Source organism: Passer montanus, unplaced genomic scaffold (assembly GCF_014805655.1).
Source record: "Passer montanus isolate IOZ18808 unplaced genomic scaffold, ASM1480565v1 scaffold2, whole genome shotgun sequence".
Taxonomy (NCBI): domain Eukaryota; kingdom Metazoa; phylum Chordata; class Aves; order Passeriformes; family Passeridae; genus Passer; species Passer montanus.
This window is the reverse complement of record NW_024366591.1, coordinates 13237720-13254074: the sequence shown is the minus strand read 5'-3', so window position 1 is coordinate 13254074 and position 16355 is coordinate 13237720.

The following is a 16355-nucleotide window of genomic DNA, read 5'->3' as shown; positions in this document are numbered from 1 at the left end:
CAGATTCTTGAAAACTTCAGCCTAAAGGCAGGTGGTCTTAAACAACTTATTTTCTACTGAAATATTTAAGGATGATTTTAAACAAGAGCCTTAGCTTATAGTGTGTTTTATAGGCAAGGAAAACAGGAGAGCTGTCCCAGGCCATATTTTGCTGCAGTGCTTGCTTGGTGAGTCTGTCTGTGTAATTTCAGAACTGCTGATTCATTTCCAGGCTTTGAAACTAGTGACCCCAAACACAGCCCTTTTCTAACATGAGGAACATTTTTTTAATGGTATGTAGACAAAATGACATGTTAATGTAAATCATCAGACTTAAGCTAGAGTTAATCTGATTTGCTTCATGGAAGGCAAAACAAGCAAATTCCTTCAAGGCTGTTCTTCCAATTCTGACTCCAGTCAGAGCCTCTTTCTGGAGCTACTGTCAGCAGCGGTCAGAAAATAATTGTGCTTCAGCATGGAGAGTGTAACAGCTTACCAGAGCAATGCCTGGCCCATCCTTCCACAGTCTAAACCAGTGCACAAGGACAGTGCCAGAGCACTTGCCAGACCTCTCTCCTTCTCCATTATTGCTTTTGAGTTGGGGCATGTGCAGAATTCAGTGAGGCAGAAATATCTTCTTCCTCTCAACATTTTTTCCCTCTGGGGCAGCTAGTTAATGTCGGGGGAGAGGGTGAGAGTAGGGAGGGTGTGGGGGCCTGGAAATCAAGCCTGTGAGTCATACAGGGAAAGTTCAATAGAGGTCACACAGCTGTATACCCGGGCTGAAAAGGGCTGGTTGCTTGCTGATGAAAGAGTCTCTCATTGCTGGGGTGAACATACACAGTAATGTGGGATTCTGTAGTTGCACAGGAGGTTATGGTACGGAAACTGTGTTTCTGAAGCCAGATTAAAAACAGGTGTAGCTGTAAAAGCATGGGATTGGTAAATTGCCTTAGATACATGGATATCTGAGCTAGTGCATGTGCACATACATGTGGGTTGCTTGCATTAGGAAGGGTTCAGCTAAGAAAATCCTTCAGTAAAGAAAATCCTTAGATGTGTCCCTTTGGTTTTGTTTGAATTCCAGTGCACTCTAGAAAAATGTGTAGGGACTCAGCTGCTTCTCTCAGAGGTGTGAAGGGTACAGAGTTTACAACTTTAGATATTTCCAAATACAGAGAGATCTTGCACAGTCACCTCTTGGCTTCCTATGGATGAGCTTCTGGATGGATGTACCAAATGCTTGGTCTAAACACAGCTAAGTATTTGATTAAAAACTACATTTTGGAGAAGAGAAAAAACTCCCAAGTAATTAACATCTAATAGAGTGCTCTTCTTCTAATTGCTGGCTACCAGTGAAGCTACCAGTGAAGCAAGTACTTGCAGCTAATTGTGATATATCTGTCTTTGGAAAATAATCGATTAAAGTAATTTAAATTTAAGCAACCTAAGACTGGACCTTGGCTCCAGATATCAAATCCCTTTTCCCTATGCTTTCAGACTGTTGTAATTTAATCCTCCAGGGTGTATGTGATTTACCAGGCAAGAAAACCTATACCTTTCATTGATATCTTAACTGTTAGTGTAGGGTACAGTTCATACTCCATAGCCATCCATGTTTAAAATGATGGGAAAATAGACAGGAAAAGTAGAGAGGATAAAACTTTGAGGTTACTGTTTTGGAGTGAGTATTCCTGCCAGATGACTCAGAATTCAAGCTGCTGCTCACTTTGTAATGCCAAGTGAAAGTCAAGTACCAGCCTCACTGATGTGAAAGAGTAGACTGGACTGGACTGAAATATCTTGGTAAAAATCAAGGTGGACTTTTTAGTTGTACATTACCATCCCATAATATTTCTGAGCTTTCCTTCAAGAGATACATACTGTAAAACAAAGATAGAGCAAGAGAAAAGGCATACAGGGTCACTGCCTACAGTTTTTAATAATAAAACATAGTTTGAATGGTCTACTATCCATCTTCCATAGCCTGCAGTTAACTTTGGTAGAGCATTAAGTATTTATCTGTGAACTTTAGAGTTCTGCCTGGACAGCATGATGATGCCCTGAAAGGAAACAGGTTTTTTTGACATTACTTCACATAAAATTCTTGTGAATCATCTAGGGAAAAGTAGTCTTTAAGAAACTGGGTTGGATGAAAAATTTATTTTCTCCAGATAAGCTGCTCTCTGGATATGGTTATCAATGTTACAGCTTCAAAATTGAAGGAGATATGATTTGGATCCTTTTATGAAATGATGTTTTCTTGTTTTGTTGGTTTGATTTTTACATAGCACAAAGGAATAATGTGATCTCAACACTTCAAAAATAGAGCAAAAACTTCTGAGTTCATGGAGCATTTTGCATAGTGAGCTTTGATTGCAGCAACAGAAGTAGGGATTTGGTGCTAGGGAAAAAACCCAACTCAAAACAACAACCTAAAAGTAAAAGTAATGAGATATATCCTTGGACCTCAGAAGCTGAGAAGGTCTTTAAGAACAGATTGGAAAAATATTAATCAGAAATGACAAGACTGAAGCTGAACCTGGGCACACACTGTGCCACTTCATAGAGTCCTTTCTAACCATCCCTTGTATTGTGCTATAACTTATGATAAAGCTTATATTTGAAAAGTACCCCACATATACTGCCTTTGTGGAAAGGTTAACTTCTAAATGGCTGAACCACAAGTGAAGTCTTTTTCTCCTAAGAAATTGAAAAATATTAAATTGATAATGATGTACTGAGTCATTCTTTCCACTGCACCATCAAATTACATGCTTGCATCTGTCAGCCATATGCCATTCCAGTCTTTCCTGTCTTGATTTCATTAATAGCACTGGGCCAAACCAGGCAGAATTCCTGTTTGTGTAGGCAGGTGACCTCTCTCATTAGTATCTTCTTGCTTTCTGTTTTAGTGAGTATAGCCCCAATAATATGACATTTCAAAATCATATACTTCATTAATAGATGTAACTTAGTTCTTAGATGGCAGAAACAAAAATGCCCTCTTAATTTTCAGTTTCCTGATTCTTGCACCTTACAGGTACCCCATTTTTGCTGTATTCTTCCCAAGTTGCTTGTCCTGTACCTCATCCCATACTGTGGGACTGCTAATCTTAGGAGGAGCTTTGTAATATTGACAATGATTTTGTCTGACATGAATATGAACTGTATGCTTTGTCTGGAAATAATTATGCTACTGAATTGATCCTCTACTGAAGTGATGGCTTGACCTCCCTACTCTGAGTTGTTCCCTGAGAAAGCGCTGTGGGACACATGCGGGATGCTGGTTTTGTAAGGCTGGATGACAGTTCAGAGATATGGGATATAATTGTTCTCTGCAAAAAAAAAAAAAAAATCTCAGTAGGACAGATATGCCAACAGACCTTTGCTGCTTTAATGAAAAGGCACCTAAATGTCTGCTGCTGGGCCCAGAAAGCTTTTGGAAGATAAAGCCCAGACTCTCTAATACCGATAAGCAATTTGGATATGATTGCATATTGCAACCATAGACTGGGGATAGGAGTAGTTTTGTTTGAATATCACTCTCAATTTTATCACCTTGCTAAGATGGCATTGTAGTGGGGTTAATTCTTAATCTTCCTCCTAAGTGTTTCTGAAGTTTTTCTCTGTGCCCATAATTATCATCTGGAAACCCTCAGACTGCCTTGTGAAAACCCTTTTGATTTGGACAGGTAGTCAGTAATTGCCCCACTGGTGCTTTGAGCTCTGGGGGATGGACCAGCCACCTGTAGGTTTCTGGTTCTTAAATATTTGGGAAGTGCTGAGAAGACGCAAGAAGGACAAAAGTCTTGACATGTACAAGAAAAAAAGTGGTGCACTGCTGCAAAAATTGTGGTGCAATGAGGAAGCTCTTTATAATATTGTTCAGAGGTCTAAGTCATGCTACCCTAAGACACTTCCTCCACAAGTGAAAATAAAGGGCTTTTATCTACTGAATGTCATTTATGACAGAGGACTCAAAATGGAGTTCTTTTTCCTGTTTATGTTTAAATTGTTTTGTTTACTGAAGGGGCTGCTTTTTCCAAAATTATGGTTTTCCTGACCTGTCTTAATGTTCAACGTAGTTCTCTGGCTTTATAGTCTCTTCACATTAACTCTACGGCAAAGTTAATATGATAGAATGACATTGTGCCAGAACCCCTCAACATTTTTTTAAAATTTATTTTCAAAAACGTATTCAAAACCACAAAACAAACCATATTGCTCTCAAAAGAACCAGGACATTCAATCATTTCAAGACTCATTCAACTGATATGGAGGTGAGTTGTTTTGCTCTAGGAGTGTATTTTGAAAAGACCTAGTCTCCACTTAAAGGAATTTTTTATATCCTTTCTCAGTCCTCAGTTTCACCACTGACAATGCTTTTTCCCGGCATCGAGGATTTGGCTGAGAGAGATTTACAGTTCTTTCCCAGAACAGAGTAGATATTTGGCCCTCCTATCTAAGTCTTTATTTGCATACTGACTACTTCTGGTTTGGGAGTCTTTAGGCTCTTTGAGAGGAAATGTTATTATTTTTTTCCATTTGTATCTCAATTTTATTTTTATCTCAGGTTTTATTCATGTTTATCCAGGGCTGTTTCACCAGGAAGAAAATGTTGACTTTAAATTTCCGTTTGCTGCAGGAATGCACTTTAAAAATCCCTTTAACAACAAATGCCAGTTCCTTTGAAATTATATTTCCCAACTGTTGTTTAATTTGCAAAAGAAATAAAGCCTCCAAAGGTAGATAAAAAAGTTCTAATTCTTTCAGCAGAACTAACAGATTTTCCAATCTGAAATGTGGTCAATTCTATTTGAATCAGTTCCATTTCAGCATTTCTACTTAATATAACCAAACTGACAGAAAAATTATTTATTTGATGCTTGAAATGATAGGTATAATATTTTTTTTTCTAGCAGAAAAATCATTCCCTTGTACTCTGCTCACTAGTTTAGGAAGAGGCTTTGTGGTGCTGTCTTGCTATCTTGATGCGAGTCCCTGGACTCTGTTTTAGGTATGGACCCCCAGCCATTGAGAGCTCTTGGTGCTCTTCTTTGCTGCAGAGAAGAGGGAAGGAATGGATTTGCTCAGAGCACGTTGCTCATGGTATTGGAACGAGCAGCTGGAGTGAGGTCTTATCTACAGGTGGGATTATATTATTTGTATATATAGATATATGTTGGAAGAGAATAAACAGCTTTTACCACTTTTAGTTGGGCTGGTGTCACTTGTACAAGTGCCTACAGTGCTATCATTTAGAAGCAAGCCAGTAATATTACTATACTATTTATGAGCTACCTCAAAAAGTGTGGATTTTCTGTGACATTGCTAGAACATTTGCATTCAAGTGCTGTGTAAGAGTGCCTTTCATCATGAACAAGTAAATGCCAGACTAAATCATGTAAGAATTACAGAAAGTTCAATGCTCATAATGGCCTCATATGCTCGTAAACTGAGTTATGTTAATTGGATGGAGTTTCCTAAGAGGACAGAACAGGAGAGCTGGGAAGAATCTCAGCTGAGCTAGTATTGAATCAATGCCCAAGTGGCTTGAATAGGCACTGAGATAACAGTGTCAGAAGCAAGGGAAAGATTTCTAGCATCTGCTAATGAGTTAAGAAAAAACTGTAGAATCATCACACAGAATCTAAGCTGGTTACTTTTTCGAAGAAATAAAATTTTATTGGGATAGTTTTTGTCTCAGTTTGTATCTGGAGACCATATGTGCTTCTTTCCTTCAGCTGTTTAGTGTTGATTTGATGGTGTGTGATGATATTCCTGAAGTTACTTGATTAACTTGGACTGAACCCATCTTGCTGCCCTTTCGTCTATTTATAGAAGTACCTACGTTATTGTTTCATTGCAAATTAGCCAACAGAAATATTAATAGCATAAAGACTTCTGTCTCTATCACAGTCAGGATTTCAGTTGGGTCAAATCTACCACCAAAACCATTGGAGAATGTACATCAAAGAAATAAACCTTCTCTCATCCCCAGCTTATCACTGGCCTTGAAGGAGTCACTCATTCCATGAATAGGATTTCTAGAGGACAGTGGCAGGGATACTAGACAGCTTCTCTGAACCACTGTAAGACTCCAACCAGAGGAAATGCACTTCAGAGTGCTGAGACTGGTGATGTCTTTTCTTTTTACTACATACCAGTGACTTCCTGCTCACAGCTGTCTCCTGAGAGGGTTGGGAGCTGTACATCCAGCCCCTCCCTGGACACACAGCATGTGTGTTGTGCAGTACATAGTCTCAGATAAAACCTTTTCCCCTTTGTAAGTTACAGACAAGGGCAAGATAGAAATACACTCATTAGCATAGGGGAGTAGGCTGCATACATCTATATAAGTTACTGTCAAGTTCTATACGTGCTGCCTCAAGTGCAAGGGGCAGTAGGAAACTAGGAAACTGAAAACATAGTTAGTTGAATAGATATTCATCGTAGAAATGTGGCTTCCTGGTACTTCATGTGTATAAAGACTGGAATATTCCTGAAATTTTCCAGCTTTTCTAGCATTTGCACTGGTAACACAGACAATGGAAAAAAAAAACGGTCTTGTTTCATATACCTGTAGCTTCTTCTCCACTGAGGTGGCTGCATATAATGAAGTAATGTGGAAAAGAGGAGGATTTCAAGAGGAGCATTACATGTGGGAAGGGCTTCTGCCCTTAAACCAGTTCAAGAGAAAGACCAAAGTGTTTGAGCATCAGGGTTTGCCAGGATACTAAGGCAGGAAGAGAAAAATATGTGGGATGGAAATTGCAACAGTGTAATGAAATCTGAGTACAGATTTATGGCATGAAAGAATATTAACTGTCTCCTTCCCACATCCATTTCCTTCCTTCTCCCTCCACTCTTTTATTTGTGGAAAACTCCTGTCTTCTCTTTTGATCTCAGACTAATGTATCCATGTGAAAATTGGCCTAGCAAGGGTCCCTGGAACATCTTTGGTTTAGAATTGTGCTCTGTGAGGTTTTGTACGTGCTATTTGGTAGGACAGTGCTAACAACAGTATAGACGATCACATCAGTGTTCTCAGGAACAGTCTCAAGAATTATCTAATTAACAAGGACAGAGAGCACTGGTATTTACTTTCTACGATTCTTTACTGGGTGTTCCTGGGGAGCTGCAGTGAAATGACAGAAGCTCGACTGGTATTTAGCAACCAAAAATCTGATTGTCAATTGCCAAGAGGAAACTGCAGTGAAAGAATTACAAGAGATTCCTTTTCTCTTAAAATCTCTTCATCTGTTACATGCCTGGTTTTGTAGAGATGGTATTCATGATACCTCCTTCTTGAAAAGCTGTTGGTTGTCATAAACAGTATTTATTCTCAAATCCAGATAAACTGTTATTCTATATCTGTAGTTCAGATGTATCTGAATTAATCTGGAAGTATGATGCCATGCATCTTAATATGACAATAGAAAAAAAGGCTACAAGTCAGACTAGGGAATTGGCTAACTATCCTAGCCTAGTGGCCACAAATGGAGGCATGTGGGAAAGTGAAAAGAGTAGGAACATGGGTAATCCTGAATATTCTCCCAGGTACAGCTATTATTGTCTTATGGAATGTTGTAAAATTAACCTTTATCCTTTTGTTTGCTTACAACCTGGCTCCAAATTGCTTTCTTTAATGCTTCATTTGTTTTATTGGCAAAGAGGGCAAACTAGTGATGCCTTTTTAACCCATTCATGAACATCAAGATTTTGTACACCTCTACCATAACCTGCTTTTTTCATCTCTTTTTGTAGCTGAGCTGTCCAGTCCTCATGTTCACGTTCTTCATTGCTTTCCACCCCTGAATCTGTTCCAGGCTCCCACAAGAGATGCGGAGATTGCACTCATGATCTCATAATGCTCATGAACCAAATGAGCCATGGCATCGTCATATATTTTTTTTCTCTGTTTATCACCCAATAGTGCCTAAACTTTAAGTTTTTAAGCACTGCAAAGAATTGAGCTAGTGTGTTCATGGAACTTCCTATTATATTTGTATAGATATATCCTGTGTTTCTATTTCTGTCATAGTCTCAAGATACTACTTGTGAGTGGTAATGACCAGCAAAATGGTAAGGACCATCATTTATACATGAAGCTGGAATTGTGCTTTGTCTTCTGTGCGTCCTTTATTATCACCTACACTGAATTTCCTCTGCTCCTTTATTGTCCGCTCAGCTCTTTGGCCCTGCTGTTTTTCTGTTGTCCCTTATTCTTAATAACTTAATATTAATAAAATAAAAAAAACTTTCTCACTCCATTTTTCACCTTCTCTCAGGTGCTTCACCAGGATGGAAATTAGCACAAATTCTGGTAGAACCATTAGTCAGCAAAAAATGACCATTTACTTCCAACTTGAGTTTCTACTTTCAAATTATTATCTGTCTATGCTGGCACATTCATCCTTTATGCTGTACTTGCTTGTTTTTTCCAATTGAGTTAGATATCCTTTTGGAAATAGAAGTAGTTCTTTTCAGCTTTATAAGACTTTTCTACAGAATTTCTTGCCCCCTTCAAAATATAGTTTTTCAAGGCATAGTTTTTCTTCAAAGCCCTATCGACTCCTGAATTTGATCATTCAGATAATTATTATTATTTCTGGTTTTTTTATTTGAAGTTGCCATTTACTTGCCCACTACAGGTCAAGAGGCCTGAAGTTCCTTTGAAACATTAAAAAATGACATCACATTTTTCATGGTCGTCTCATACTGATGCAATGAGAGGCTGCACACTATCCTTGGTAATTCAGTTATTTCATCCTTGAGTTCCTTTAAAGCTCCTGGGTGAATACCATCTGGACTTGGCAATTTGTTAAGTTCATTTTCTGAATTTGTTTCATAACTTATTCTACAGTTACTTCAATTTCAGACAGCTCCTCTGAGTCACTCACTTAAAAACAAACTCCCTCAAAAGACCCTCAACCTTTTTTTTTGTTGTTTGTTTGGGGTTTTTTGTTTTTGTGGGGGTTTTTTTGTTTGTTTGGTTGGGGGTTTTTTTTGGTTTTTTTTGTGTTGTTGTTGTTTTTGTTCTGGGAATATGGGAATCATCCCAGCTTCTCCCAGGGTGAAAAGCTGTGCAAGAAATTACATCTTCTCTTCATGCATTTCTGCTCTTACACTATTATCAATTGACTTTGCAATCAATTTATATCTCTGTGGATGTATTACTTTCCTCAATTGTGCTTTGAAACATTTATGTCTGCCTCACTGTGTTTTTAGGTTTTAGTCTGTAGGAGTTCATGATCTTTTATTCTGTTTATTCACATCTTCCACTTTCTAAGGACTGCCCTTGTTAAAGTATCAGCTAGAAATATTGAACTCTTTTTGCTCTCTTTCTCAAGGATTTCTGTGTAGATGATATTTATTGCCCCCATGCTTTCAGTATTGTGATTTTACACAACTTTGAGTATGTGGATGTGATTCTTGTCTTTACCAAGTTTTTCTATGCACCCACTTAGATGTGCCTTAGAGGTGCACACCTCCATGTGCTCATTGAACATCGTAAAATAAAAAAGAAAAAGCAACAACAACAAAACAAACAAACAGAAAAAAAAACCCAACCAAAAAATCAAAAACCACCAGAAAAAAACCCCACACCAAAAACCACAAAACGCACCACATATATGCACACCCATATATGTATATACAAGTATTTTATGTATATATGAAACACGCATACACAAGAATGAAAGACAAATTCTGTTGTGTTCTGAATCTGTAGCAGCATATGAAACAATCTGGCTAAATCTGGATCATTTTTATGGCTTCATATAGTAGAGTTCCCAATGTGCTTGTTCCATAACCTTTTACATTTTTTTTCTGTAAATGTCTCTCACTGGGTTGCAGTGACTGTAGTGAACAGTTCAGATAGCTCATAGTTGCTAAGCACCAAGCAGGCCTTTAGTAGAAGGGAAAAGATAAGTGTGCAAATTTAAATATACACAAGAAATTGTATTGATCCCTAACTACATTATTTGCTTTGAAATGATATGATTTTGTCATTCTAAACCTGCCCTTTACTTCCTTTGGTTGCATATGGCATGTCTTGGAGCATATCTTTACAGGGATCTTAACATAAATCTAAGGTGACTCAGAGAGGTTTCCTCCTTATAAATTAACAATTTTTATCAGTTACTAAGAAACACAAGCAGTATTATCTGCTGGTAGCAGCTCTCTGCATGTGGGCATCCTGAAATATTGACATCATTTGAACTATAAGGGTTCTGTGCAATTATATTTTTAAGGCTGATTAAAACACTAGGAGAGTTGTATATTAGTTTTAAATGTTATTAATGAAAGCAATTAAAACCCTCTCACTGTATGTCTGCCTTCCTGATGCTATGAGTCCAATTGATTTGTATGAACATCATTGTGTACTATACATTTATCCTAGTCTACCTGGGAAAGATGAGAAAAATTCTTAGTAATGAGATGGATAAAGGAAGACATGATGCTACCTTCTTAGCAATGACAAGTTTTACATCAAATGCTTTGATCCTACGGTCCCACTGCAGTGAGCTTTGAGCCCTGTCTGTGCACTGAAAGTGCTCAGAATGCATCATCAGAAAACAAATCAAAAAAGGTTCACCTGCCAAAATCAACTTTTTTTCCTTTTTTTAAAAATTCAGATTGCGTTGAAAGGCTTAAGCTGAGGAAGGTCAAAAGACAATTTGGTTGTGATAAGGTTGAGGCATTTTAGCTCAATTTTATCTAGCAATCTCATCTCTTACACTCAATGTTAAAAGTTCTATTTTAACATTTGATCCAGCTTTTAATGCCATGTTGTGCCGTGACCAGAATAGTAGGCAGGGTGTCACGCAGAGGACACCCGCTGCAGGCACCCCTCTGAGAGCAGTGCCAAACCAAAGCAAATATGCCTGAGTCCCTCCAGCTACTGCTGTCATCCAAGAAGAAGGAATATGATTGTTCCCTGCAAATATGTCTTGACACAATATGACCAGCACTTCCATGTGCATACACTGTATTATATAATACAGTGTGTAGACATTCATAGCAAACTTTGCAATCATTGTCATATTTTCTTTTCCTTGATCAGATGTTGATTTACAAGGTCTTTCTGATCTTTTTTAGTAGTGGTAGAATCATAACTTAACATTTCTTTTGGGTTCTAATTTTAATACCAGCATAAATGCTATTGCAAGTAATAGTTTATTTTTCGGTGAGGTTGTTTAATTTTGTGTTGCACGCCTTAATTCCTTGCAGCTGTTGATAGAGCGGTAAGAAACTGTGATAGCATTTTCAGCCTCTTGAGTAAGACTTTTAGTGAGGTTAAATTTGCCTGCTTATTTATAAGAAGCACTACATATGGTGAAATAGGATTTATTTTGCCTGAACCTTGTTCTCTGAAACAAGTCTAGACGAGCTGGCTTGGACATATGTAGCTGATGCAGAGAGGAAAGTTCTTTCAACTCATGAGCCCTCCCATGCATGGAGCCTGCTCCTTTAGATGTGACAGATTGTCCTGTGGAGCAGGCTTTGTTTTTTCACTGGCTACATATCCAGCTCATAAATGGCTTTATGATTGGTGCAAAAAATCAGAAGTGTAGTTGAAGGATTAGGAGTTCTGATATGATTAATCTATGAAGGTATATCCAAAGACCTCTACTTTCATTTACTAGCCAAGCAATACTCTTTACTCACGTGTGGGGTAATGCTATACTGTCTTCTTACCTTTGATCTGTGCAAAAACACAGTTACCCACTGCTCTCCATGTATAATTCACAATAGACTTCCTTATAAGCTGCATCTTGTTGTGTCAGCCATATCAACTAGCAAGCAATTATTATTTGCTGAATATAAGAAGTGTCCCCATGTTAATATGCCTGGCTTCTTTAAACACATCTGAGCTTTCCTGATGCATGACTGTACCATTTTTTGCTTTCTAAAATGCTCAACTGCTTCTGAAAGAAAGTTCTTCTCTCCAAATGAATGGTATTTCTGAAGCAATAACTTACAGTTTGAGTATGTATTTGCTTGGATTACTAAGAAAAACTCTTCTCTGTTACAAAGCAAAGAACTGAAATTGTTCAGAGGCAAATGGAAAATATGAGAGACAATCCAAACCTTGTATAAACTGAAACAGTCACTCAAAATGTGGGGGCTGCTTCTCAGGAAAAGAGGTCAAAGGCACTTTGTATCCTTTTGGAGGCACTCTGGAGATAAAAACAAAAGGCACCTTAGGGAGTCACAGTCTCACCTTGTCTGCCATAATAGCTTCCCATACAAACTCTGGTATTGAACGACACTGCAGTGTTAGTACCTCATAGTTTGCTTTAGCAATTATATTTTTGTCTCCTCTCCCTATGGTTATCAAGTTATTTAATGGTTAAATCATTGCTTCATGACTGTTGCTGAAGTTAAATTACAGCAAATAAGTTTTGAGTTCAAAAGAAGAGACAGAATATATCCAACATATTTTTTCACTTACATCTCTTTATGCAGAAATGTGAAAATATTTTCAGCCTCTTCCCAGCAGGGATTTCAGTACTCAAAGTAATTGCTGTTTCCCTCTTGATTTGGCACTAATATGTCCTTTAGGAAGGACTGTGAACATCTGAAAGATGAAGAAGGTATTCTTCAGCACCTGCCAGCTTTGGAGTTTATTGCTAGGTGGGTCTTGAAGTGGCAACAGAAGAAAGGAATCATTAGCAGAAAATGCTTGCTACTTTGGGTTTGTTGTTTGTTTCTCCCTCCTTCATTTTAATCATCCCAGCTATAGAACAAAATTTCCAAGTAGTTCTGTCGGGTTAGGGCTGGAATGTCTGAGTGCACTGGCACTGAGCTTAAAAACACCACCCCCAAAACCCAGGACACACTGTCCATAGTCTGGTTTTGTACAGCCATCTCAGAAATTAGGCAAATTAAATGGTGAGAAACCTCAAAAGCAGAAAGCTCAGTATAAAATTGTGTGAGTTAAATTACTGTGCAGCAGATATAATTTTGTGAACAAGTATTGTTTTCAAGGCATGTCTAGCTAGTAGGATGATTTTTTTTCAACCAAGTCACTCTTAATTACAAAGAAAATATGGCTGACAAATTATTATTATTGAGTTTCTGAAAGAGGCATTTTCAGTTGCAAGTGGTAATTATAAAACATAATTATACTTAATATAAGTTACATGTAAATTAAATTGTATTTCAGCTGCAACCCAAGTCGCTCTTTCAAGATTATTACTAAGTGTGAAGAGAAGTGTGAAGAGTGAGGCAGATCTGAAAAGAGAATAGACTTTATGAACCAACAATAATATTCTGAATTATATTTCAAAATTTCAATTTTAACTAAATAATTAGTGTCACAGGTGCAATACAGTTGAGAAGACAGAAGAGGTTTTGTAGTAAAGACCTTTAATTTTCCATAAACTGCTTGATATATTAGGCAGGAATAAAATTTTGCCCATTTAGTAACTTTTAACAAGTTTTTTGGAGGGTCTTGCTTGAAAAGGGTAAGCAAGATTTGCTGGTCTGAGTCCAGATACAGTATACAGCTAATTAACTTCACAGAACACCCAGGCACAAAATAACTTTTACATCAGCATCTAAAACTACATTGTATATAATATGTACACTGGAAATACGCAGTCTGAGAGAAATTAAGAGGCAAGTAAGCAATGCACTTTTAGAGTTTTGGGCTCCTTCTCCATCACTCTAATGAAACAAGAAACAGTTTTCTGGAGTGAGTCTAATGGAAACATTTTCAGTTTAAGGGTAGAACAAACATATCCCCATCAGCCAGATACTTTTCTTTCCCCCCAGATGTCTTTTTAACTAAAACAGCTTTCTTCTGCCTACAGTTACCTACTGAAGCAACCTGGCACACGAGTGTGTTTCCCACGTTTGCCTCTGTGAAGGGATTTTTTGCCACAGATTTAATATATTGCATTGCTGCATTGAAACTAGAGCTGATCACTCCAGTGATGCATTGTTGCCACGTTGATGCATGGCAGTGCAGCAGTGCCTCCAGTCAAACTGCCTCCTGGCCTGTAAAAGCAGCTCCAAAGCCATTTGTTCCAAGGCAATGTAATGAAGTTGTACAAAGAATCTGGTTGCTACCGCGAATCTTCACTTACTAGAAATTTTTTTCTTGGAAAAGTTAAAATCATAAACCCATTAAGGTTGGAAAAGACTTCCAAGATACCTAGTCTAGTCCTTAACTCAGCATTGCCAAGTCTGCCACTAAACCATATCCACATCCTCAAAACGTTTGAACACGCCAAGGGATGGTGAATCTACCACTTCCTTGGGCAGCCCACTGCATGTCTACTGGTTCTGTGAAGAAGCAGTAGTTTCTTACAATATCCCATCTAAACCTTATCTGGTGCCACTTGAGGCCTTTTCTTCTTGTCCAATTGTTTGTTACCCGGAAGAAGAGACCAAACTCCACCTCACTACAACCTCCTTTCAGGGAATTGTAGATTCCAACTTGTCTTCATTGTACTTGTCTTCATCCTTGGACCAGCTTAGAGCCCCTGTTAAATAATACCTGTATGTGGTCCTGGAAGGCCCTGGCATAGCTGCTCTCTGACAAAGGCAAAGAGGACCTGAAAGCAATAAAATAACTCTCTACAGAGACACATAGGTGTTCTGTCTGTCATCAGCTATAGCTGGGATCTGGTGGAATGCAACTTACTGATTTCAAGCAAAAGGTTCTGTGTTGCTTAATGCAACAGCCTTCTCTTTGATTTTTCTTTTTTGTGTCCGGAAACTTTCAGAAGTAGCCATAGACAAGTTCTGGTACCCAGTTTAGAGTGTGTGAGAAGCTCAAGCCAAAATAATTGGTTTTAAGAAATGCACAGGAAAAAAAAATGCTCAAGTAAGTTTTTTTTTCGGTAATGTTTTGAAGTTGTCTCATTTACACTGATCATAATTACAAAATCCATACTACCTTTCTCACTTTTAGGGAAGAGAGCAACTTTCTTTTTTTTGTCATATTGGGCTCTGATTTTTCCTAGTTTAACTTCCTTTGTTGGTGCAGTATTGATATAGCATATATAACTAGGGTAATGTGTCAGGGTACTGAATATCCTTGAGTTTCTCTTGGGAAAACGAGTAGTGCAAGCACCCTGTTGTGTTACTCTGTGTACGTATTAAATTATGCACCATTTAATATTTATATTTTTTAAAATCTTTTAAGTACTTATGCAAATTTATTTCCAATTAATTAAAAATTGAAATAGGTAACTATGTGTTCTCAACATGAAAAAAAAGTGAAATGTGGAGATGAATTAGAACATTTTAATGTGGAACTCTACAAAGCTGCTTTTGTAGCTTAAGTTTTTTCCTGGGTGGCTCAGTATGTACAGAATCAGACTTTGTTCAGCTGGAAAGACCTTGCTTTTAATCAATTAAAGAGAGTCAATGTTTAGCTTTTCTCATATTTGAGCCTTCTAGATCCTGTGTTCTCACACTAAAATAATTTTTCCTAATTGGAAGCAATCTGGGAGTTTGCTGGGATTAGCATTAGGACTGTGAGTCCCCAAGCTGAGTTTTGGAGCTAAGGTTCAGCACAGCTTCAGTTTTTGTGTTAGCCCGTGCAGAGAAGATTGGAGAGTCTGTGCAAGATGTCTCTCTGGGTTGGATTTCTGTTCCCCCTTCACTTACTTTTTTCTTTTTTTTGACTCTTACTCTATGCAAAATGCCATACATAAATTTATTTGTCCAAAGGCTAGCTGAAGTTGAGAGTTGACTTTGTCTTGCCTAGTTAAAGTCAAGAGGCAGACAGCTGGTGAAATCCTGACCCAGATAAAGATAATGGCTGCTTTGCTGTTGACATCGAGAGACAACATTTTCTTTCACCAGGCTTTAGCACGGGAAGGGATATCTGTGTAAGGGGCAGAGTACAGACAAATGTGCTGAAATATGCTATCTGCTGGAAATAAGCAATGTAATCAGCCCAACAGCCAATATTAACAACTGTCCTCTCTATCTAGAGAGAAAGGGGGTTAAGGGGAGTTGGGGTTTCTTTATTTTAGGAGCTTTTAGGTTTACATAACCAGTCTAACGCTTTGCTAATTTTGCTTCAGTTGATACATACAGACTCACCAGTCCTTGTTTTTCAGTGTCCCCACTTTATTTTTCCTGTTAAGTCAATTACAGCCAAATTAATTCATGTATAGCTTTGGTAGTCCTACATGCTGTATTAAACTGAGGCAGTGATGAATAATCCACAGCTCATTTGCAGGGCCATATAAACATACAGGGTTCCTGTTTCTCTTTATTGACCAGAAATTTTCAGGCTTGCTCCTTCAGTCTAAAAAGCAAAAGCAACTGGAAAAGCTTCAACTTCTGTCTAGTCCACTGTGAAGCAGAAACAGATGTTCAATTGCCCTCCACAAAAAGGTTTT